The sequence below is a fragment of the Rhinopithecus roxellana genome, chromosome 12, assembly GCF_007565055.1.
Source record: "Rhinopithecus roxellana isolate Shanxi Qingling chromosome 12, ASM756505v1, whole genome shotgun sequence".
In the NCBI taxonomy this organism is placed as follows: domain Eukaryota; kingdom Metazoa; phylum Chordata; class Mammalia; order Primates; family Cercopithecidae; genus Rhinopithecus; species Rhinopithecus roxellana.
The window spans coordinates 56,755,228-56,779,651 of NC_044560.1; the positions used below are offsets into that span (position 1 = coordinate 56,755,228).

The 24,424-nt window shown below is 39.9% G+C and overlaps 1 protein-coding gene across 4 annotated transcripts in view; it reads right to left on the minus strand.

Moving 5' to 3' along the window:
• ZFYVE9 (zinc finger FYVE-type containing 9) overlaps positions 1 to 24,424 on the minus strand; it is a 203,573-nt gene that overhangs the window by 142,957 nt on the left and 36,192 nt on the right. The window contains exon 1 of one of the 4 annotated variants that reach the window (XM_030942770.1): positions 12,447 to 12,485. The exons of the other annotated variants lie outside the window; for them this stretch is intronic. The gene's annotated coding sequence lies outside the window, so the exon portion shown is untranslated. Of the gene's footprint in view, positions 1 to 12,446; positions 12,486 to 24,424 lie in introns of those variants that run through there. 4 annotated transcript variants of the gene reach the window in all.

The window sequence follows — 24,424 nt, forward strand, 5'->3', positions numbered from 1 at the left end:
TATGAAAACTATACTTTGCAGGATATTTTTAATGGTGATGAAGGTATTTATATAAAGTGCCTTGCACAAACCTGATATGTAACTGCTCAATAAATGATAGCTATTATTATTATTCATCAAAAAGCATTTTGTGTGAAAGAATTAGAAGAGAAAGGCAAAGATGAAATTTGAACCATGAAACCAACCAGTGGACTAGTTTATACAATTAATAATCCATTAGGGCCACTGGTCTTAAGTGATCAACTCAAGTCTGAACAATGAAACAGAAAAATAGGAACAAAAAAGTAACCTGATGTTCAACTTTCTGAAGAGGCTAAGTAAATTTGATCCTAAAAAGACACCTTTGAATATGAACACCCTTACTCACAGTGGCAGAAAAAAGAAATGAAGTAAACTCTGAAAAGAGCTTTATTCCTGTAGATCAAGACCAAAAGCCATTAAGAGAACAGGATCTGGGAAGCTGACATTGTTGCTTCCCCACATTCACACAGGGCTTCAATTTCCAGGATATCCATCTGGCATCTTTCACAAACATCAAATTCCCAGTCAACAGCTATAAAGAACAAGGTGATTGTTTTCACCTAGTATACACTAAACAAAAAGCAGAGTAGTTTAACAAATATTGGAAAATGTGGTAACAGATGTATCAAATATACATAGGCATTGAAATCTCTAGAAGAGCAACTGATTTGCGATTGGAACTAAAAGAAGGAGCATGTTTAATTCTCATGTCTGGAGTAATCAGACTCAAAATGACATAAATTTGCATAAACATGACGTAGGGACAGAAACTATTGAGATATACAACATCCCTGTGATGGTGAATTTTACATGTCAACTTGACTGGGCCAAGGAATGCCTAGACATTTGATTAAATATTATTTCTGGGTATGTCTGGGAGAATGTTTCCGGAAGAGATTAGCATTTCAATGGAACTGAGTACACCAGATTGCCCTCCCCATGATATAAATACATACCTACATATATATAATTCTGTGTGTGTACACACATAATGAGACTTATTAAATGAAACTGACTCACAAACTTACGGAGGCTGAGACATCTCATGATTTGCTGTCTGCAAGCTAGAAACCTCTATCTCTGGGCTGCGCACAGTGGCTCACGTCTGTAATCCCAGCATTTTGGGAGGTCGAGGTGGGCAGATCACCTGAGGTCAGGAGTTCGAGAAGAGCCTGGCCAACATGGCGAACCCCCGTCTCTACTAAAAATACAAAAATTACCCCGGTATGGTGGCAGGCACCTCTAGTCCCAGCTACTCGGGAGGCTGAGGCATGAAAATGCTTGAACCCGGGAGGTGGAGGTTGCAGTGAGCCGAGATTGTGCCACTGCACTCCAGCCAGGGTGACAGAGCGAGACTATCTCAAAAAGAAAAAGAAACCTCTATCTCCTTCTGGTTCTGTTTCTCTGGAGAACCTAAAGTAGTATATAGATTGTCTGTCCATGACTGAAATATTAATTAATACCATATTAGTCCAAGTCTATATCTCCAATTTTGAGATGGTAGACATCTCTTGGATTTTCTTTGCCAACAGAATTATAGAACTGTCTACCGCCACCCCATACACACATATACACTTTCATCACAAGATAAAATACCATGTTCAGGGAAAACCTATCTACCTAACCAGTTTATTAGCCTGGTGTGAGCTCCTGACCTAAGCTGAATGATTTACAGACCCTTCTATGCTATGCCCGAGAGATACAGCTACAATAGCTGCCTTTGGATTCTGTGAGATATTGTCATATCCTTATAACTCTTATTTTTTTTCTAACTTAGCTCCAGTGGATTGCCTTAACCTGCAATAAGAATCTTAACAAATATATCCCAATAGCATGATATAAATTAAGGCAAATGGCATCAAAATCAGTTTCAACTTTAATAGGACACAAAGATCAGACACTAAACTGAGATAGTCTATGATCTACAAGTAGATAACAAGAGATAAATTCATGGAAAGAGGGATGGGTCTTTTTTCGGATCATTCTAGGTGGCCAACTAACAGGGAGATATAATTTGTATACCACATATTGTGTGAACCAAGAGTAATAATAAGAGTATACATAGACTTCCAGTTTCTAGTGCAGCATTTAAGAAGCTTGGAAGTCACTATTCTGTCCGAACAACAAAGTGAAAAGACTGAAACATCAACAACTCTTCTTAGATCCATAAAAGAAGTGAGGTGGCCAGGCATGGTGGTTCACACCTGTAACCCAGTGCTTTGGGAGGCCAAGGTAGGAAGATAGCTTGAGGTCAGGAGTTTGAGACTAGTCTGGGCAACATAGCGAGACCCAGTCTCTATTAAAAATAAATAAATAAATTTTAATTAGCCAGGCATGGTGGTGCACACTTGTAGACCTACTCAGGAGACTGAGACAGAAGGATCGCTTGAGCCCATGAGTTCAAGGTTATAGTTGATTTGTTTTTCTAAGACCACCAGAGTGAGCACAAAAGAACCAGTGAGTAGGCAAGGCTGAAAGCAAAACTGCAAATTTATTCTTTGGTCATCTAGCTCCAGGGAAAAAGATATGGGTGTGAAGTCTGTCGGCCTCTGGCAAAGGAGGCCGAGAGAGTCGCCCAGTAGAGCTCTCGGGCGGAGTTCCTGATGCAGTCCCGACAAGAATGGGGGCTGAGGAAGCCCGCGCCGTGCGTCTGCAGGGAGCGGCTTTTCTAGGAGTGGAAGGGCAATAGGCGGGGCACGGACGTGTCGGGGAGGGGGAGGGGCTCCACAGGTGCCACCAGGTAAATCTTGGTCTCTTCGGATTGACATCACCTGGCACATGCCCGGTTGATCTGCACCTTCCTGGGCGCCGGCTGCATTTTCGCGCACACGGGAAAAGTTGATGATGAAAAACCCGGAAGTGCGCCATCCTGCCTCCGCTCGTCCAAACAATAGTGAGTTACCACTGCACTCCAGACTTGGCAACAGAGTAAGACCCCATCTCTTTAAAAAAAAAAAAAAAGCTGGGTGTGGTGACTCTGCCCTGTAGTCCCAACACCTTGGGAAGCCAAGGTGGTCACAGAGCTTAAGCTCAGAAATTCAAGACCAGCCTGGGCCACTTTGCGAAACCCTATCACTACAAAAAATACAAAAATGAGCCGGGTGTAGTAGTGCATGGCTGTAGTCCCAGCTACCTGGGGAACTGAGGTGGGAAGATTGCTTGAGCCCAGGAGGGCGAGGCTGCAGTGAGCCCAGATCATGCTACCACATTCCAGCCTAGGCAACAGAATAAGGTCCTGTCTTCAAAAAACAAAAAACAAAACAAAACAAAACAAAAAAAATCACAGCACAAACCACTGACACAAATTTGAAGGGACAGACAGGTAAATACAAAAAAAGTCACAAATTACCTGAGCAGAAACCCACAAGCAGGAACCTCTGTGGGAACCAGAGGTCAGGCAGAAAAGCTTGAATTATAACTGACAAACTGCTAGAGGCTTAGTGTGGACAACTCTGAGAGTTAAAAACTTCAAGCAGACTCCCACACTTTTGTGGGAAGCTTGACCTAGATCTCACAGCATCAAGGGGGAAATCCCCTCATTTTTCTACAAGGGAAAGGGGAAAGGGAACCGTTTTGAAATAAGCCAGAGCATTCTACTCTTTTTTCTTTTTTTTTTCAGACAGGGTCTCATCACTCTGTTACCCAGGCTGGAGCGCAGTGGCGAGATCTCGGCTCACTGCAACCTTCACCTCCCGGGTTCAAGTGATCCTCCCGCCTCAGCCTCTTGAATAGCTGGGATTACAGGCGCAGGCCACAACGCCCAGCTAATTTTTGTATTTTTAGTAGAGACGGGGTTTCACTGTTTTGGCCAGGCTGGTCTCAAACTCCTGACCTCAAGTAGTCTGCCCACCTCAGCCTCCCAAAGTGCTGGGATTAGCAGGCCTGTGCCACCCCAGCCTAAGAGCATTCTATTCTTAATACGGTCTGCCCTCAGCAGAAACTATTTGACCAAAGCCTTACCTGCTGTGGTTATATCAGAGCCTAACTGACCTGGGGAAAGCTCCAGCCCATTCTTGCTATCCTGTCCCCTCTAAACAGGGGAGAAAACTGAGAAGCACCTGTGAAGTTCACAGTCCAGGAGCAGAAGCTTGCTAAAAGACTGAGACTTAATTGTAGAACTATAGAATGCTCCCCTTCCCCCAACAGCTTATCACATTACTAAAGGTCTACTTTCAGCAGTTCCTCTTACCCAATATATCATGTCCAGCTATCAAGAAAAGATTATAAGGCATAAGGTTAAAAAAAAAAAAAAAAGTTTCAGGAGAAAGCAAACATCAGAACTAGACTCAGATATAGCAGAGATGCTGGAATTATCAGACCAAGAATTTAAAACAACTATAATTAATATGCTAAGGGCTATAATGGGTAAAGTAGACAGCATGCAAGAACAGATGGGCAATGAAAGTATAGAAAAATTCTAAGAAAGAACCAAAAAGAAATGCTAGAGATCAAAAACACTATAACAGAAATGAAGAATGCCTTTGATAGGTTTATTCAGAAGACAGGACATGACTGAGGAAAGAATCTCTAGTTTGAGGATATCTCAATAGAAACCTCCAAACCTGAAGCAAAGTGAAAAAATAAAAATAAAAAAAAAATAAAACAGAACAGAATACTCAAGAACTGCAGAACAAATACAAACGATGTAACATACGTGTAATAAGAATACCAGAAGGAAAAGAAAGAGAAAAAAAATTTTGTAACAAAAATGACTGAAAATTTCCCCCAAATTAATGCCAAGTACTGATTCCCAGATACAGAAAGCTCAGAGAACACTAAGCATGAAAAAATGCCCAAAAAAACCCTATACATAGTTATATTCAAACTATAGAAAATCAAAGTTTAAAAAAAAAAAAAAAAAGATGGGGCCGAGAGCAGTGGCTCACGCCTGTAATCCCAGCACTTTGGGAGGCCGAGGTGGGCAGATCACGAGGTCAGGGGATCAAGACCATACTGGTTAATACAGTAAAACCCTGTCTCTACTAAAAAATACAAAAAAAAAAAAATTAGCCAGGCGTGGTGGCAGGTGCCTGTAGTCCCAGCTACTTGGGAGGCTGAGGCAGGAGAATGGCGTGAACCTGGGAGGTGGAGCTTGTAGTGAGTTGAGATTGCACCACTGCACTCCAGCCTGGGCAACAGAGCAAGACTGCGTCTCAAAAAAAAAAAAAAAAAAAAAAAAAAGATGGGTCTGCAACCCCACCACTTTGGGAGGCCAAGGCGGGTGGATCATTTGAGGTCAGGAGTTCAAGACCAGCCTGGCCAACATGGTAAAACCCCGTCTCTACTAAAAATATGAAAATTAGCTAGACGGTAGTGGGACAAGCCTGTAATCCCAGCTACTTGGGAGGCTAATGCAGCAGAATTGCTTGAGCCTGGGAGGTGGAGGTTGAGGTTAGCCGAGATCGGGCCACCGCACTCCAGTCTGGGTGAGAGAGTGAGGTGCTGTCTCAAAAAAACAAAGCAAAACAAAACAACACTATACCTACAGAGGAGTAAAGAAAATAATTACAAACAATTTATCCTAAACAAGAAGAAAGAGGAGTGAAGAAACCATATAAGCAAGAAGAAGAGAAAAAAAACGACCAACCTAAAAATCTGTAAAATTGTCCTTCAAACGTCAAGATTATATCAATAATCACTTTGGGCTGGGCGTAGTGGCTCTCGCCTGTAACATCAGCACTTTGGGAGGCCAAGGTGTGCAGATCACCTAAGGTCAGGAGTTCGAGAGCAGCCTGGTCCACATGGCAAAACTCTGTCTCTACTAAAAATACAAAAATTAGCCAGGCGTGGTGGCGCGTGCCTGTAATTCCAGCTACTCGGGAGGCCGAGGCATGAGAACTGCTTGAACAAGGTAGGCAGAGGTTGCAGTGAGCCAAGATCATGCCACTGCTCTCCAGCCTGGGTGACAGAGTAAGACTTCATCTCAAAAAAATAATACATAAAATAAAAATTTTTTTTTAAATTGCTTTGAAGGTCAATGGTCTAAATGCACCAATCAAAAGACAGAGACTGTCGGAATGCATCAAGAAATAAGACCCGGGCCAGGCACAGTGGCTCATGCCTGTAATTCCAGCATTTTGGGAGACTGAGGCAGGTGGATCACTTGAGGCCAGGAGTTCAAGACCAGCCTGGCCAACACAGTGAAACCCCGTCTCTACTAAAAATACAAAAAAATTAGCCAGGCATGGCAGCCACACCTGCAATCCCGGCTACTCAGGAGGCTGAGGCACGAGAATCATTTGAACCCAGGAGGTGGAGGTTGCGGTGAGCCAAGATCACACCACTGCACTCCAACTTGGGCAACAGAGTGAAACTCTGTCTCAAAAATAAATAACTAAAAAATAAGACCCAACTATATGCTATCTACAAGAAATCTGCTTCAAGTGTAGACACATATAGATTAAAAGTAAATGGATGGAGAAGCATATACCATGCCAACACCAATCAAAAGAAAACAAGAGTAGCTGTATCAATTTTAGAGCAGAGTTCAGATTGAGGAATGTTATCAGAGATGAAGAGGGGCATTACCTAATGATAAAGGGGTCAATTAATTCTCAAGAAGACATAACAGGCAGGGCACAGTGGCTCATGCTTGTAATCCCAGCACTTTGGGAGACCAAGGCAGGCAGATCACCTAAGGTCAAGAGTTCAAGACCAGCCTGGTCAACATGGCGAAACCCCGTCTCTACTAAAAATACAAAACAAAACAAAAAAATTAGCCAGGAGTGATGGCGGGCACCTGCAGTCCCAGCTCCTTGGGAGGCTGAGGCAGGAAAATGGCTTGAACCCAGGAGGCAGAGGTTGCAGTGAGCCGAGATCGCATTCCAGTCTGGGTGGCAGAGCGAGGCTTCATCTCAAAAAAAAAAAAAAAAAAAAAAAAAGACGTAATCCAAGCCAGGCGCAGTGGCTCATGCCTATAATCCAAGCACTTTGGGAGGCCAAGGCAGGAGGATCACCTGAGGTCGGGAGTTCAAGACCAGCCTGGCCAACGTGGAGAAACCCCCATCTCTAGTAAAAATACAAAATTAGCCAGGCATGGTGGTGGAGCATGCCTGTAATCCCAGCTACTTGGGAGGCTGAGGCAGGAGAATCGCTTGAACCCAGAAGGCAGAGGTTGACGTGAGCCGAGATCGCACCATTGCACTCCAGCCTGGGCAACAAGAATGAAACTCCGTCTCAAAAATAAAGCAAAACAACACAAAACAATACAAAACAAAATAAATAAAATATCTTTAGCATGTTTGAGCCTAACAACAGAGTGTCAAAATATATGAGGCAAAAACTGAGGGAACTGCAAGGAGAAATAGATAAACAACAGTCTCCACTGTTACAGCTCTACCAGACACCCCTGTATCAGAAATGAACAGATCTAGCAGGCAGAAAATCAGCTGAACTCAAAACACTATAAATAAAATGGACATTTGTAGACTACTTCATCCAACAACAGTAAAACACGCATACTTCTTAAGCTCACATGGGACATTCACCAAAACAGATCACATTCTGGGCCATAAAATACATCTTAACAAATTTGAAACAATTTAAAAGAAAGAACAGAAATCATACAATGTCTGCTCTCAGAACACAAAGGAATCAAACTAGATATCCATAACAGAAAGCTTGAAAATCTCAAAATACTTGGAGATTAAAAAACATACTTCTAAATGAACACATAGGTCAAAAAGAAAACTAAAGAGAAACTTTAAAATATTTTGAAATAAAGGTGAAAGCACAACAAAATTTGCAAAATACAGCAAAAGCAGCAGTTACAAATTTATAGCATTAAATCCAAGAATTCAAAAAGAAGAAAGATCTAAAATCGATCACCTAAGCATCTACTTTAGGAAACGAGAAAAATAAGAGCACTATAAATCCAAACTAAGTTGAAGAAATAATAAAAATCAGAGCAGAAATCAGTGAAATCAGAAACAGAAAATCAATGGAGAAAAATCAATGTAAAAGCTGGTTATTTGAAAAGGCTGATAAAATCAAAAGCCTATAGCCAGGCTAACTAAGAAAAAGAGAGGACAGATTCCATGGACATTAAAAGGATAAGGAATACTATTTATAACTCTATGGCCACAAATTTGATAACTACATGAAATGGATCAAATCCTTAAAAGACACAACCTGCCAAAACTTACCCGAGAATATAAACAGACAATATGAATAGGACTATATTAAAGAAATGTAATCAATAGTTAATAACCTTCCAAAACAAAAAGCATCAGGCCCAGATGAATTCACTGATGAATTCTGCCAAAAATTTAAAGAAGAAATTATACCAAGCCTCTACAATCTCTTTTAGAAGAGAGAAGCAAAGGAAATACTTCCTAACTTATTCTGAGGCCAGCATTACCCTAATACCAAAACCAGAAAAAGGCATTATAAGAAAAGAAAACTAAAGACCAATATTTCTCATGAACATCAATGCAAAGATCCCCAATAAAATATTAGCAACTCAAACATGACAATGGGCCAGGTGAGGTGGCTAACGCCTGTAATCTCAGCACTTTGGGAGGCCAAGGAGGCAGGCGGGTCACCTGAGGTCAAGAGTTTGAGACCAGCCTGACCAAAATAGTGAAACCCTATCTCTACTGAAAATACAAAAATTAGCCAGGCGTGGTGGCGCACACCTGTAATCCCAGCTACTCAGGGCCTGAGCGACAGAGTGAAACTATGTCTCAAAAAAACCTGACAATGTATAAGAAGAATTATAGACCATAACCAAGAAGGATTTATTCCAGGTATATAGGCTGGTTCAACATTTGAAAATCAGGCCGGACGCAGTTGCTCACGCCTGTAATCCCAGCAGCGTAGAAGGCCGAGGTGGGCAGATCACTTGAGGCCAGGAGCTCGAGACCAGTCTGGCCGACACAGCAAAACCCCGTCTCTACTAAAAACACAAAAAATTAGCCAGGCATGGTGGCACATGCCTATAATCCCAGCTACTCAAGAGGCTGAGGCACAAGAATCACTTGAACCCAAGCCTATAGCCAGGCTAAGAAAACACAACAACCCAAGGGGCAGAGGTTGCAGTGGACCAAGATCGTGCCATTGCAATCCATCCTGGGCACAACTCTGTCTCAAAAAAGAAGAAGACAAAGAAATTTTTAAAAATTTGAAAATCAGTTAATGTAATCCATCATATCAACAGGCTAAGCAAGAAAAATAACATGATCATATCAACAGATGCAGAAAAACCTAACAGCAAATTCTAATTGATTCATAACAAAACTCTCAGTACAGTAGGAATAGAGGGGAATTTCCTCAACTTGGTAAAGAATACCTATTAAAACAGCCCTACAGTTGGCCAGGCGTGGTGGCTCACGCCTGTAATCTCAGCACTTTGGGAGGCCAAGGGAGGTGGATCACCTGAGGTCAGCAGTTCAAGACCAGCCTGACCAACATGGTGAAACTCCATCTCTACTAAAAATACAAACATTAGCCGGGCATGGTGACATATGCCTGTAATCCCAGCTACTTGGGAAGCTGAAGCAAGAGAATCACTTGAATCCAGGAGGCAGAGGGTGCAGTGAGCCAAGATGGAGCCACGGCACTCTAGCCTGAGCAACAAGACAACGATGTCCCCTCTCACCACTACTTTTCAACATCATACTGAAAGCTCCCAGCATATTCAATAAAGCAAGAAAAGGAAATAAAAGGTATACAGATTGGGAAGGATAAAACAAAACAATTTTTGTTCACATATGACATGACCATCTATGTAGAAAATCTGAAAAAAAATTACCAAAAAACCTCCAGGAATAAGTGATTATAGCAGGGTTACAGGATACAAGGTTAATATATAAAAATCAATCACTTTCCTGTATACCACCAATGAACAAGTCAAAGTTAAAATTAAAAACACAATACAATTTTTATGTTGGCACCAAAATAAACAAAACGCTTCTGTATAAATCTAACACAATATGTTCAAGATTTACATGAAAAAACAACAGAACTCTGATAAACACTATCAAAGAACTAAATAAATTAGAAGATATTCCATGTTCATGAACAGAAAGACTTAATATTGTCAAGATGTCATTTCTTCCCAACTTGATCTACAGATTCAACACAATCCCAATCAAAATCGCAGAAAGTTATTTTATAAATATTGACAAATTGATTCTAAAATTTATATGGAGAGGACAAAGACCCAGAATAACCAACACATTATTGACAGAGAACAAAGTTTGAAGCCTAACACTACCCTACTTCAAGACATACTGTAATCAAGACAGTGTCAAATTGGTGATAGACAAATAAATCTATAAAACAGAACAGAGAGGCCAGAAATAGACACACACAAATATAGTCAGCTGATCTTTGACAAAAAAGCACAAGTAATACAATGGATCAAAGATAGTATTTTTACAAATGGTACTGGAACTAGACATCCACATACAAAAAAGGATAAATCTAGACACAGACCCCCTATACCTTTCACAGGAGTTAACTCAAAATGAATCAGAAAACTAAATGTAAAACACAAAGCTATTAAACTACTAGAAGATAACAGTAGAAAATCTAGATGATCTTTGATTTGGCAATGACTTTTTAGATACAATACCAAAGGAATGATCTATGAAACAAGAATTGATGAGCTGGACTTCACTAAAATTAAAAATGTCAGCTCTGTGGCCAGGCACAGTGGCTAACATCTGTAACCCCAGCACTTTGGGAGGCCAAAGTGGGCGATCACTTGAGCTCAGGAGTTCAACACCAGCATGGGCAACATGACAAAACCCTGTAGCACCAGCTACTCAGGACACTGAGGTGGAAAAATGGTTTGAGCCTGGGAGGTCGAGGCTGCAGTGAGCTGTGATTGCACCACTGCACTCCAGCCTGGGTGACAGAGTGAGAGACTGTCTAAAAAAAAACAAAAAGTAAAAATTCTGCTCTGCAAATGACACTATTAAGAGGATGAAAAGACAAGCCACAGACTGGGAGAACATACTTGAAAAAGATATATCTGATAAAGGTCTATTATCCAAAATACACAAAGAACTTTTAAAACTCAAAAATAAAAAAAACAAACAACCAGATCAAAAAACAGACCAAAGACCTGTACAGACACTTCACCAAAGAAGGTATACAGATGGCAAACAGGCATTATAAGATACTCCACATTATATGTTATAAGAAAAATACAAATTAAAACAACCATGAGATTCCACCACAACCTATTAGGATGGCCAAAATCAGGAAGACTGACAACACCAAATGCTAGAGAGGATGTGGGTGCAACAGGGACTCTCATTCGTTGTTATGAGGATGCAAAATGGTACAGCCACTTTGGAAGACAGTTTGGCTGTTTCTTACAAAACTAAATATACTCTTACAATATAACCAGCAATCGTGCTCCTCAGTATTTACACAAAGTAGCTGAAAACATGTCTACACAAAAACCTGCACATAGACGTTTATAGCAGCTTTATTCATAACTGCCAAACTTAGAAGCAACTAAGATGTCCTTCAGTAGGTGAATGATAGGTAAATAAAAGCTGTGGTACATCCATACAATAGATTCAGCACTAGAAAGAAATGAGCTCTCAAGCCACAAAAAGATATGGAAGAACAAACGCATATTTCTAAGTGAAAGAAGCCAATCTCAAAAGGCTACATACTGTATGATTACAAATAGGTGACATTCTGGAAAAGTCGAAACTACAGAAATAATAAAAAGATCCGTGATTGTCAAAGACTAAGGGAGAGGAATGAATTGGCAGAGCAAAAAGATTTTTAAGGTGGTGAAAACACTCTGTATTATATCATGATAAATGACAACATTAAACATATGTCCAAACCCATAAAATATACAACACCATTGAGTAAACCCCAAAGTAAATGATAATCTTTGGGTGATAATGATTTTTCCATGTAGGTTCTTAAACTGAAACAATTGTGGAGGATATTGATAATGGCAGAGGCTATACATATGTGAGGGCAGGAGGTACACAGGAAATCTCTATTTTCCTCTCAATTTTGCTGTGAACTTAAAGTTGCTCTAAAAAACAAAGTCTACTAAAAAAAACAGAGTATATATAAAGCAGTGTTATGAGTCACTACTAATCCAGTCAATGCAAGTGATATATTTCACTTACAAAGTACCAATTGGAAATCTAGCCAAATTGGTAGGTCCACAAAATCATATAGCTTTATACTTGCAATAAAATTAGATCCTATGTATGCTCCTATCTTGACAACTCTTTGTGAGCATTTAGGGCATTGTTTCTAACTTTTAACCACATCAAATTTGAAAAGAACATAACCTGAATTGTCTCAGCCAAAGCTTAGGATAACAGTTAGATGTAACAAATCCATGCTCAAATTACTTGTATTAAAGAACACTACAGGCTGGGCACACTGGCCCACACCTGTAATCCCAGCACTTTGGGAGGTCGAGGTGTGCGGATCACCTGAGCTCAGGAGTTCAAGACCAGCCTGGGTGAAATCCCATATCCACTAAAAATACAAAAATTTTCTGAGCGTGGTGGCAGGCGCCTGTAATCCCAGCTACTCCAGAGGCTGAGGCAGAAGAATCGCTTGAAGCCGTGAGGCAGAGGTTGTAGTGAACCGAGATAGCATCACTGAACTCCAATCTGGGTGACAGAGTGAGACTCCATCTAAAAAAAAAAAAAAAAACACTACAATATTATTTAATGATAGCCCAAAGAAAATCTCTGCCTATAGATGCTCTTCCCGTGTAGCTCCCTATTCTTCTAAAGTCTTTACCACCTCCATTCAAATGACTCAGATTTCTATAAACATCACCTCACACTCAAAAGCCAAGGCCACAGCTTCACCTATCTGATATGAAATACTTCTCCATCTGGTTGTTCCACTATACCTCAAATTTCAAACAGTGAACCTTCACATTCAACAGGAATATTTTCTCAAGAGAGCTGTCTACTTTCTCTACGTCCTCCTCTCTACCTTCTACTTAGGCTCTCACTCTTCTCTGGCTTCCCCACCATTCTTGTTTGAAGTCACTGATAACTTCCATATTGTTAAAATTAATGGACACTTTTGGTCCATTATTTCTGTAGTTTCAACTTTTCCAGACACATATTTGGAAACTAATGGTCCTAATTTCATCTGACATCTTAGCAACATTCAATTATATTAGATCACATCCTCCTCCTTTATGAAACTCTTCTTCCATGACTTATGTGATACTACAAATTCTTACTTTCTTCTATTTTTTTGACATCTATCTCTCACCTTCATCCCTGACTCCTCCTCTTCTACCCAATCTTAAATGTTGAAATTCCTCAGAGTTCTGTACTCAATCCTCTTCTTTTCTCAATTTATACTGTTTTCCAAGAGAATTATATCTACTATGATTGCTTCAAACACCATCTGTTAAGAAATTCCAATTTAAAAGAGTGACCTGTTTTCTGGGTTTTAAAGCTATACATCTAAGCGCCTACTCAATGTCTCCATGTCCCACAAACATCTCAACACATACATCTGTTTTCATACTAATCAATATTTTCTTCTCTATTCTCTGTATCATCTACCCAGTTGTTCATGCTATAGTCATTCTCGATCACTCCCTCTCCCCATAATGCTCACAATTAACATTCAATCATGTCCTTGTTTAATGAAAACCAATTCACTTTTCTGTCTACAACTACTACCTTGGTCCAAGCCACTATTATCTCACATCTGGACTACTGAAACATTATCTTCAATAATATTCTTATATCTACTTCTGCCACCTCCTCCTCTAATCCATTCTCCATTCAGCTATTCAACTGATATTTTGAAAGATCTATTCAAGTGATTCTTCTACTTGAAATTCTTCAATTGTTTGATATTAAATACATCTTGATAATATTAATATAATTAAATATAATATAAAGACTCCTTACTAAGACCTTATGAGGTCTTGTATAATTTCAACACTTGGCTACCTCTCCAGTTTATACTTTTGTCGCTTTTTTTGCTTACTTCTCTACATCCACACTGACATCTTATTCCTCAAGAGCATCATGTTCTTTCCTACCTCTGATCCTTCATCCATGTGAACAAATGCTGAGATTTTATAAATTTACAAGTTAATAAATACCACTAAAAAATTTATCCTATTAAATGCTATACAATTAATAATCAATCCTTCCAGGCCTTGTTGATGTTTATCATGACCTCCAATTGACCTTTTTTTTTTTTTTTTTTTTGAGACGGTGTCTTGCTCTGTTGCCCAGGCTAGAGTGCAATGGCATGATCTTGGCTCACTGCAACCTCTGCCTCCTGGGTTCAAGCAATTCTCCTGCCTCAGCCTACCGAGTAGCTGGGACTACAGGCTCCCACCACCATGCCCGGCTAATTTTTTGTATTTTTAGTATAGATGGAGTTTCACCATGTTGGCCAGGATGGTCTTGAACTCCTGGCCTCAAGTGATCCACCCACCTTGGCCTCCCAAAGTGCTGGGATTACAGGTGTGAGCCCGGTCAACTTACCAATTTTTAAAATGTGTTGATCTTTACACTCTTGACTTCTCTATTATTTCCATCAAGACTCCTTAAAAGAACCACTGTAGACTTTCCTTTCAACATTTAGCACATTCTAAATATGTGATAGAGCACTCACTAGTTGAGAGCTTTTGTAACATGGTATATGATAAGATTTACTGGTCAGTAGTGTACAAGTCTACCAAGTTAGAGCTCAGTGACAATGTACATGGGCACCCAGATTGTGGACAAATAGTAAGACTATACTGGCTGGGCACAGTGGCTCACATCTGTAATCTCAGCACTTTGGGAGGCCAAGGTGGGCAGATCACAAGGTCAGGAGTTCCAGAACAACCTGGCCAACATGGTGAAACCCAATCTCTACTAAAAAATATAAAAATTAGCCAGATGTGGTGGCACACACCTATAGTCCCAGCTACTCAGGAGGCTGAGGCAGAAGAATTGCTTGAATCCAGGAAGAGGAGGTTGCAGTGAGCTGAGATCGGGCCACTGCACTCCCGCCTGGGCAACAGAGTGAGACTCTGTCTCAGGGGAAAAAAATAATAATAATAAAATAAAAGACTATACTGAAACAGACTTCATATATCCTTTAATGCTATTCATTTATCAAAATTTTTCATAAACTAGTTAATACATTAATACTCTGTGTACAAAATAAAAATTAAAAACACTCTGTGTCTATTTTGCAGGAAGAAGAGAGGGGATAATAATATTTATTGACCACTTACTATGTACCAGACACTCTTCCAAGTGCTTTTTAGGTATTAAACTTTTACTCTTCTTAACAATCCTCAACAGTGGGTACAGAATTAGGACCTCCAAGATGTATACTACAAGAGGGCAGAGATTTTCTCTTAATGCTCTTTGTTGTATTGCTGGTACCCAGAACAGTGTCTGGGATATACAGTAAGCACTCAAATATTTGTTGAATGGATAATGAAGAAATGGAGGCAAAAAGAATTTAAGTGACTTGCACAAGGTCACACACAGTGACACAGTCACAAGTTGAATCTAGGCAATCTGGTTTCACGTCTCAGATTCTTAACCACTAGGTATGTATATATTTGGAAACAACATTCCTCCTTTACCTCTTTTCACCCTTTAGAAATATTTTCAGTGTAAAAATGCTTCCATGAGCCAGAAGTTGTGCTCATTGTTTTGCAAAGAAGAGAAAGAAAAAAAATACAGTTTAATAACATATAAACACTACAGTGTATCTGAATTTATTAATACTCCCACTACAGATGGCAGTAAGCACTACAGAGCAGGGAGAGAGGTATAGGATAACAGGTTACTACCATGGATTTTAAAAATATATACAGTCTATTGTTATATATTATTATAATATATTCATACATATTATTTAGCATAGCATTATAATCAATCAGCACTACACAGTGCAGTATTAAATAAGTCATGCATGTACATCTAGACTTGCTGTCTTTTTAAATAGCTGAATAGCATTCCATTAAACAGATGTGTAATACAATAATTTAGCTCTCATCCCTATCAATAAGCATTTAGATTGCTTCCATGTTTTCATGCATATCAACAATATAATGAATATCCTCGTACCTGTATCTTTACCCTTTATCATGCAGTAAGTCTCTAAAAGCAAAGTTTGAGAGTGCACATTTTAAATTTTAATAAATACTGCCAAGTTTTCCACCAAACATGCTGTTTGTTTGTATTTCCTCAAAGAGGTATATACAAGAAATTTTTTCTTCATGATCTAATCATTACTGTATAAAATCAATCTTTTACCAATCTCACAGGGAGTAAATGGAACTTTATTTTCTAATTAGTATTTTTCATTATGAATAAAAGCTAAACATCTATTTATATCTTTCATATGTTTATTGGCCTTTCTGCAAATTGCCTACAAATATTCCTTATACGTATCATGTTTAGAATCTTAGTTTAATATTTGAGTGAGTTTTTTTTATATGAAGGTCTTCCATTTTATGTAGTCAAATTCATCAATCTTCATTTTTGGCTTATGCATTTCGTATCATGCTTAGAAAAAGCCTTTGTTATGCCAGTATTATGAACACATTAGCCCATGTTTTCTATGCTATTTTCATGTTATTTTTGTTTGCTTCACTCTTTCATCATCTAGAATCTATTTTGGTAGGAAAGGCTCTATAACTTGTTTTTCTCATTCAATAATATATCCTAGATATCTTTCCAGATAAACTATTTTGCTTGTTTTTGAGATGGAGTCTGGCTCTGTTGCCCAGGCTAGAGTGCAGTGGCACGATCTCAGCTCACTGCAATCTCTGCCTCCCAGGTTCAAGCGATTCTTATGCCTCAGCCTCCCGAGAAGCTGGGATTACAACTACTTTGTTTTAATTGTACATACAGAATTCTAAAATATAACCATACATAGTTTTCTTGTTATTTATTAGTTATATAGAGCACTAATAAGCATTTACATTTTCCCCTATTTTTCAATGATTACCAAGAATGCTCCCATTAACACCCTTGTATATGCCTCCTTGGACAAGTGTGTGTGTGTGTGTGTGTGTGTGTGTGTGTGTGTGTGTGTGTGTTTGAAGATAAACATTAAGACATTAAGATGCAGAATTACTGAGTCACTAGTGTGTATCCTTTTTTTTTTTTTTTGAGACGAGTTTTGCTCTTGTTGCCTAGGCTTGAGTGTAGTGGCACGATCTCGGCTCACTGCAACCTCCTTCTCCTCAGTTCAAGCAATTCTCCTGCCTCAATCCCCTGAGTAGCTGGGATTACCGGTGCCTGCCACCATGCCTGGCTAATTTTTGTATTTTTAGTAGAGGCAGGGTTTCACCATGTTGGCTAGGCTGGTCTCAATCTCCTGACCTCAGGTGATCCACCCATCTTGGCCTCCCAAAGAACTGGGATTATACGCATGAGCCACCGCACCCGGCCATGTGTATCCTTTTTTTTTTTTTTTTTGATACTGACAAATTACCCTCCAAAATGACATGCCTAATATGCTTTCATTTTAAAAATTAATTACCTGTATCCATTCATTCAACAGATATTTAAATGTTTTCTTTCTGTCAGGCACTCTTCTAGAGGTGGGGTACACAGCACAATAACAGCCATCCCAGACAAGGGCACTACTCTGGTGATTAAGAGTGCAGGCTCTAAACTGCACCGGGTAGTCCCAGGTACTCAGGAGGCTGAGGCAGGAGGACTGTTTGAGCCCAGAAGTTTGAGTCCAGCCTAGGCAACAACAAACAAGAGTGCAGGCTCTAGAGACTGACTGCCTGAGTTCAAATGGCGGTTCAACAAGCACAAGATGTGTGACCTTGGACAAGTTACTCTACTCTTGTGCCTCAAGTCCCTTGTCAATAAAACAGTAATAACAATAATAATAGTATCTATCTCACAGGATTGCTGTGGATTGTTTTGCCTACAGTTTAGAAAGTACTCAAAGATTTCTTATACTTAAATTTGCTATTACTATTATTTTTGCCAATGAGAGGCACAAATAATATTTCATTATGCAATCATCATTTTCCTGATAAAAAGTAAGACTGAACATATATTTTTACTTTTTTAGCCTTTTGAATTTCCCATTCTATGGCCTCCTGTTTAAATTCTTTGTCTATTTTTTTCTGTTATGATATTTGCATTTCTCCTTAATGATCTGTCAGAGTCTTTACATATCCTGTGCATTAATCCTGTTAAATATGATGCTAGTATTTTCTAGTATGACACCTATGCTCTGACCCATAAGCTGTCAGGTTTTGTTTGTGGCCAAATCACAAGGATGGCAGAATTGACTACTGTTTTGCCATGAGAATTTCAAGTCCTGCTCTCTACTTTAAAAGGTTTGTAATTACTTAGATTAAGGGAAGGAGGTAGCAAACACCCTCCAAGCAACTGAGAGTAAAAGCCAAAGGCTTAGGAGCAATTTCTAACTTATCTACTCTTGTCTCCTAAATACCTGGTACACGATCTTGTACATAAAAGACTCCAGATGAACAAGCATATTTGAATGCAACAAAATCTCCTTACTAGGTTACACACTTCTTATGGGCAATGATGGTGTCAAACTTACCTTGGTATCACTCCCACAATGCCTAAAAGTGCTTTTATACAAAACAAGCACTCAAATGTTTTTATAGGATAGATTGCATCTCTGAACGTACATGAAAGTAGCTAAAGTAATCAATGTAAAACAAAGCAATCCCCTCCTATAAGATTACACCCTGATTTGCAGCGGCATGTAGCTCTGTACGGAGTCTGATGTTTGGGTATCTTCCTCTTAAATTCACTGTTTCAGGTGTTTGTTCTAGAAAAAAAAAAAAAATGTCCCTGGCAATTACTGTGTCCTAAACCTGTCTAGGTGCTGTTAAGACCATGCCCATTTAATATTTTTCATGTTTTAGTCTCTCTCCAAAGCATTTCTTCTCACTACCATTATTTAACAATTTCCATTTCAGCATATTAGACACAGCTTTTGGGTCTCTGGATTCTATTCTTTCCCCACATACCCTGCCTGGTCGAGCTCTCCTTTGCTAAGTGCCGCTAGACTGGTTACTTTCCAGGATATCACTCTTGGTGATCTAGGCTTACAGTTTCATGTGAAATCATGAGACAATGTGGTGCAATGGAAAAAAAGTGCAGGATTGTTGGAGCCAGATGATCTGGGTTTGTGTACTGGTTCAGCCATTTACTAACTATACGACCTTAATAACCCTAAGTATCAGTTTCGCTACTTTCAAATGGGGATAATAGCAATAGTATCTAACCCATCTGTGTCATAGGACTGCAGTGAGGATTAGAAAATTAGATGACAATGCAGAAATACTTCATAAAGAATTCTACAAATATATGTCACTACTATATGAAATATGGCTCAAAGAAGTATCAGTAAAAGGACTCCACCAGACAAGTTACTCCATGAGGGCTAGTGTCTGACTGGGTCAATGGCTGCATCTTTAAAGCCTGATATATTTGTTGAAAGAATGACAGAGAATGAAAAGAGAACTTATCAGTGACCTTAGCCAAATTAATAAATCTCTGGGCTCTGGGTTTCAATTTCCTCGTTTGTAAAGTGAGACCATCACCTCCCACCTCAAAAGATTGCTATGAAGAGTAAAAGAAAATAATATTCATTGACTGGGCATGGTGGCTCATGCCTGTAATTCCAGCACTTTGGGAGGCCAAAGCAGGTGGACTGCTTGAGTCCAGGAGTTCAAAACCAGCCTGGGCAACATGGCGAAACCCTGACTCTACAAACAATACAAAAATTAGCCAGGCATGGTGGCGTGCATTTATAGTCCCACTCACTGGAGGGGTTAGGGGGCTGAGGCAGGAAGATCACTGGAGCCATGGAGGCTGCACCTGCAGTGAGCTGGGATCATGCCACTGCACCACAGCTGAAGGAAGGAAGGAAGGAAGGGAGGGAGGGAGGGAATATCCATAAACTGTAATAGATATTTACCTATTTGCTTCTTCCTGTCAAGCCAGATATAGTTTAAAACTTGGTTGTATAAAAGGTAGATGCTATTAATAATTACTGACACAAATTCTTCTAGGGACAGTCAAGAAATAATACACTATCATCTACCCTTTAATCTCAATAAAAATTAATATACTGACAAAGTGATTATTTAAGTACTTTATCTTAGCCATGTTGAAAGTGCTGCAGTTCACTGTGACTCACGTACACACAGACCCTTATAATGAACCACAGCCCCACTGAAGTCAAGAGCCTTCTCAGAGACAAGTGCTTCTTTATGTAATCCAGAAATGACAATCTACTACTGATGAAACTGAAAATATTTTAAGCATCTAATCCATACCAAAACAAGCTCTACTTATTGGTCACAGCACATGAGACAGAAACATTGTTTTTAGTTATCACCAGTATTAACATACAGAGAATCCAATCCATATTGTGCATAATTTTGATGCACAATATAATTAAAACCAGAGCACCTAACAGAGTCCCAAAGTACACTAAGCATAAACTGACAGAACTGAAGTGAGAAATAGACAATTCAACAATAACAGTTGAAGTTTTGCCACATCTGCTGCAAGAATGAAACAATTCTCAGCAATCAGACTATTGACATTCCAGAAAATGTCAACACCATTCTGAAGAAACACAGAAGTATTATGAAGGAACCCAGAGGTGCCCTGCAGAGGGACATCAATGTAAACACAATCTTGTTGGAAAGAAAAAGGAGCAGCTCCAAGTTGACAAGTGGTAGAAAAATGGGAACTGGCTACCATTTGCACTATCTGTAGTCATGTACAGAGCATGATCATGGGTGTTATACTGTGCTTCCATTACAAAATGAGGTCTATGCTCACTTCTCATCAACACAGTTATCCAAGAGAATGGGTCTCGAAATCCAAATTTTCTTGGGTGAAAAATACATCTGCAGGGTTCAGAAGAGGCCAGGTGTTACCTGTTTAGTATCCCAAGCCCAGGATACTAACACAATTCCATAAAGAAAGAACATTTTTCAACAAATGGTGTTGGATGTTCACATGCACAAGAATGAAGTTGGACCTACCTCACACCATATACAAAAATTAACTCAAAATGGATAATAGATCCAAATATAAGAGCTAAAACTCTTCAAAGAAAACACAGGAGCAAATCTGTGTGGCCTTGCACTAAGCAATATGACACCAAAAGCACAAGTTGTAAAAAAAAAAAAAAAAAAACCTAAGGCCAGGTGCGGTGGCTCACACCTGTAATTCCAGCACTTTGGGAGGCTGAGCGAGACAAATCACTTGAGGTCAGAAGTTTGAGACCAGCCTGGCCAACACGGCAAAACCCCATCTCTACTAAAAATACAAAAAATTAGGCAAGGCTCAGTGGCTCGCACCTGTAATTCCAGCACTTTGGGAGGCTGAGCGAGACAAATCACTTGAGGTCAGAAGTTTGAGACCAGCCTGGCCAACACGGCAAAACTCCATCTCTACTAAAAATACAAAAAATTAGGCAAGGCTCAATGGCTTGCACCTGTAATTCCAGCACTTTGGGAGGCCAAGGTGGGCAGATCATTTGAGGTCAGGAGTTAGAGACCAGCCTGGCCAACATGACAAAACCCCATCTCCACTAAAAATACGAACATTAGCCGGGCATGGTGGAGCACATCTGTAATCCCAGCTACTTGGGAGGCTGAGGCAGGAGAATCACTTCAACCCAGGAGGCAGTTCAAGACCACCCTGGCCAATACGGTGAAACCCCATCTCTACTAAAAATACAAAATTAGGCCGGGCGCGGTGGCTCAAGCCTGTAATCCCAGCACTTTGGGAGGCCGAGACAGGCGGATCACGAGGTCAGGAGATCGAGACCATCCTGGCTAACACGGTGAAACCCCGTCTCTACTAAAAAAATAAGAAAAACTAGCCGGGCGAGGTGGCAGGCGCCTGTAATCCCAGCTACTCGGGAGGCTGAGGCAGGAGAATGGCATAAACCCGGGAGGCGGAGCTTGCAGTGAGCTGAGCTCTGGCCACTGCACTCCAGTCTGGGCGACAGAGCACGACTCCGTCTCAAAAAAAAAAAAAAAAAATTAGCCAGGCGTGGTGGTAGGTGCCTGTAATCCCACCTACTCGGGAGGCTGAGGCAGGAGAATCACTTGAATCTGACAGAGGTTGCAGTGAGCCGAGATCACGCCACTGTACTCCAGCCTGAGTGACAGAGTGAGACTCTGTCTCAAAAACAACAACAACAACAAAAAACACACAACGAGTTTCTCACTTCACAATAGCTAGGACAGCCAGAATAAAAATGCCAGATAAGAACAGGTATTGGTAAGGATCTGAAGAAACTGAAATCCTCATATATTATTGATAGGAAGGTAAAATGATACAACCACTTTATAAACAGTCTGGCAGTTCCTCAAAAAGGTAAACATACAGTTACCATATGGCCCAAATAATTCCACTCCTTGGTAAATATCCAAGAGATTATGCCCACAGAAAAATCTGTACACGAATGTTCACAGCAGCGTTATTCATAGAACCCCAAAGTATAAACAGCCCAAATGTCCATTAACTGACAAATGAATGAACTATAGTATACACAATGCAATATATAATTTTATAAAAATAAAAAAAATGGGCCGGGCACAGTGGCTCATGCCTGTAATCCCAGGACTTTGGGAGGCTGAGGCGGGTGGATCACGAGGTCAGGAGATCAAGAACATCTGGCCAACATGATGAAACCCCGTGTCTACTTAAAATAACAAAAATTAGCCGGGCGTGGTGGTGTGCGCCTGTAGTCCCAGCTACTCCGGAGGCTGAGGCAGGAGAATTGCTTGAACCTGGGAGGCGGAGGGTACAGTGAGCCAAGATCACGCCACTGCACTTCAGCCTGGGCAACAGGGCAAGACTCTGTCTCAAAAAACTACAAAATAAAAAATAAAAATAAATGAAGTACTAATACATGCTACAACATGGATGAACCTTGAAAATATTATGTGAAGTGAAAGAAGCCAGATGCAGATACCATTTATATGAAATGTCCAGAATAGGCAAATCCATAAACATGTAAAGTTGATTAGGGGTTGTAAGGGGCTAAAAAGAGGTGTGAGAGGGAATGACTATAAATAATTAGAGAGCTTCTTTCTGGGGTAACTTAGTGTTCTAAAATTATGGGGCAGGGTGCAGCGGCTCAGGCCTATAATCCCAGCACTTTAGGAGGCCAAGGAAGGTAGATCACTTTAGGTCAGGAATTCGAGACCAGCCTGGCCAAAATGGTAAAGCCCCACCTCTACTAAAAATACAAAAATTACCCAGCCGTGGTGGCGCATGTCTGTAATCCCAGCTACTCAGGAGGCTGAGGCAACAAAATCGTTTGAACCCAGGAGGCAGAGGTTGCAGTGAGCCAAGATTACGCCACTGCACTCCTGGGCAACAGAGCAAGACTCCATCTCAAGATAGATAGATAGATAGATAGATAGATAGATAGATAGATAGATAGATAGATAGATAAATTAAATAAGACAGTGGTGATTACTGCATGATTCTGTGAAAACTACTGAAAGTAATTCACAACTGAAAACTACTGAATTCTATAATTTGAACAGGTGAGTTTTATGTTATATGTGTATTTCAATAAAGCTATTTTAAAAACAAGAATTAAAACTGGAAATACTATCATTCTGATCTGCCTGATCTTAACATGCATATTCTGTCATGTACATCAGTCTACTATATAAACCATTGCAACTCATCTTCAATTATAAGATAGAAAAATTAGCAGCCAGTCCTGTCATACCTATAAATTCATTTTATAGGCTACGAAATTATTTTTTGTACAAAATTACAAAACTACTATTTTTAATGAAATCATATTATTCAAAATATTCATTAAATGCCAATTCTAACTGTTGGATAAACCAGGCAACTTTATTTAAAAATTTTTAAAGTTATATTTTAGGTTCAGGGGTACAAATGCAAGTTTGTTATACAGGTAAACTCATGTCACAGGGGTTTACTGTACAAATTATTTTGTCACCCAGGTAAAGGCCTAGTACCTAAGAGTTATTTTTTCTGATCTTCTCCCTCCTCCCAACCTCCACCCTCCAGTAGGACCCAGTGTCTGTTGTTGCCCTCTTTGTGTCCATGCATTCTCATCATTTAGCTCTCACTTATAAGTAAGAACATACGGTATGTGGTTTTCTGTTCCTGCATTAGTTTCCTCAGTATAACGGCCTCCAGCTCCATCCATGTTCCTGCAAAGCACACAGTCTCATTCTTTTTTATGGTTCCATAGTATTCCATGGTGTATATGTACCTCATTTCCTTCATCCAATCTGCCACTGATGGGCATTTAGGTTGATTCCATGTCTTTGCTATTGTGAATACTGCTGCAATGAACATATGCGTGCATGTATCTTTATGCTAGAACAATTTATATTCCTTTGGGTATATACCCAGTAATGGGATTGCTTGGTCAAATG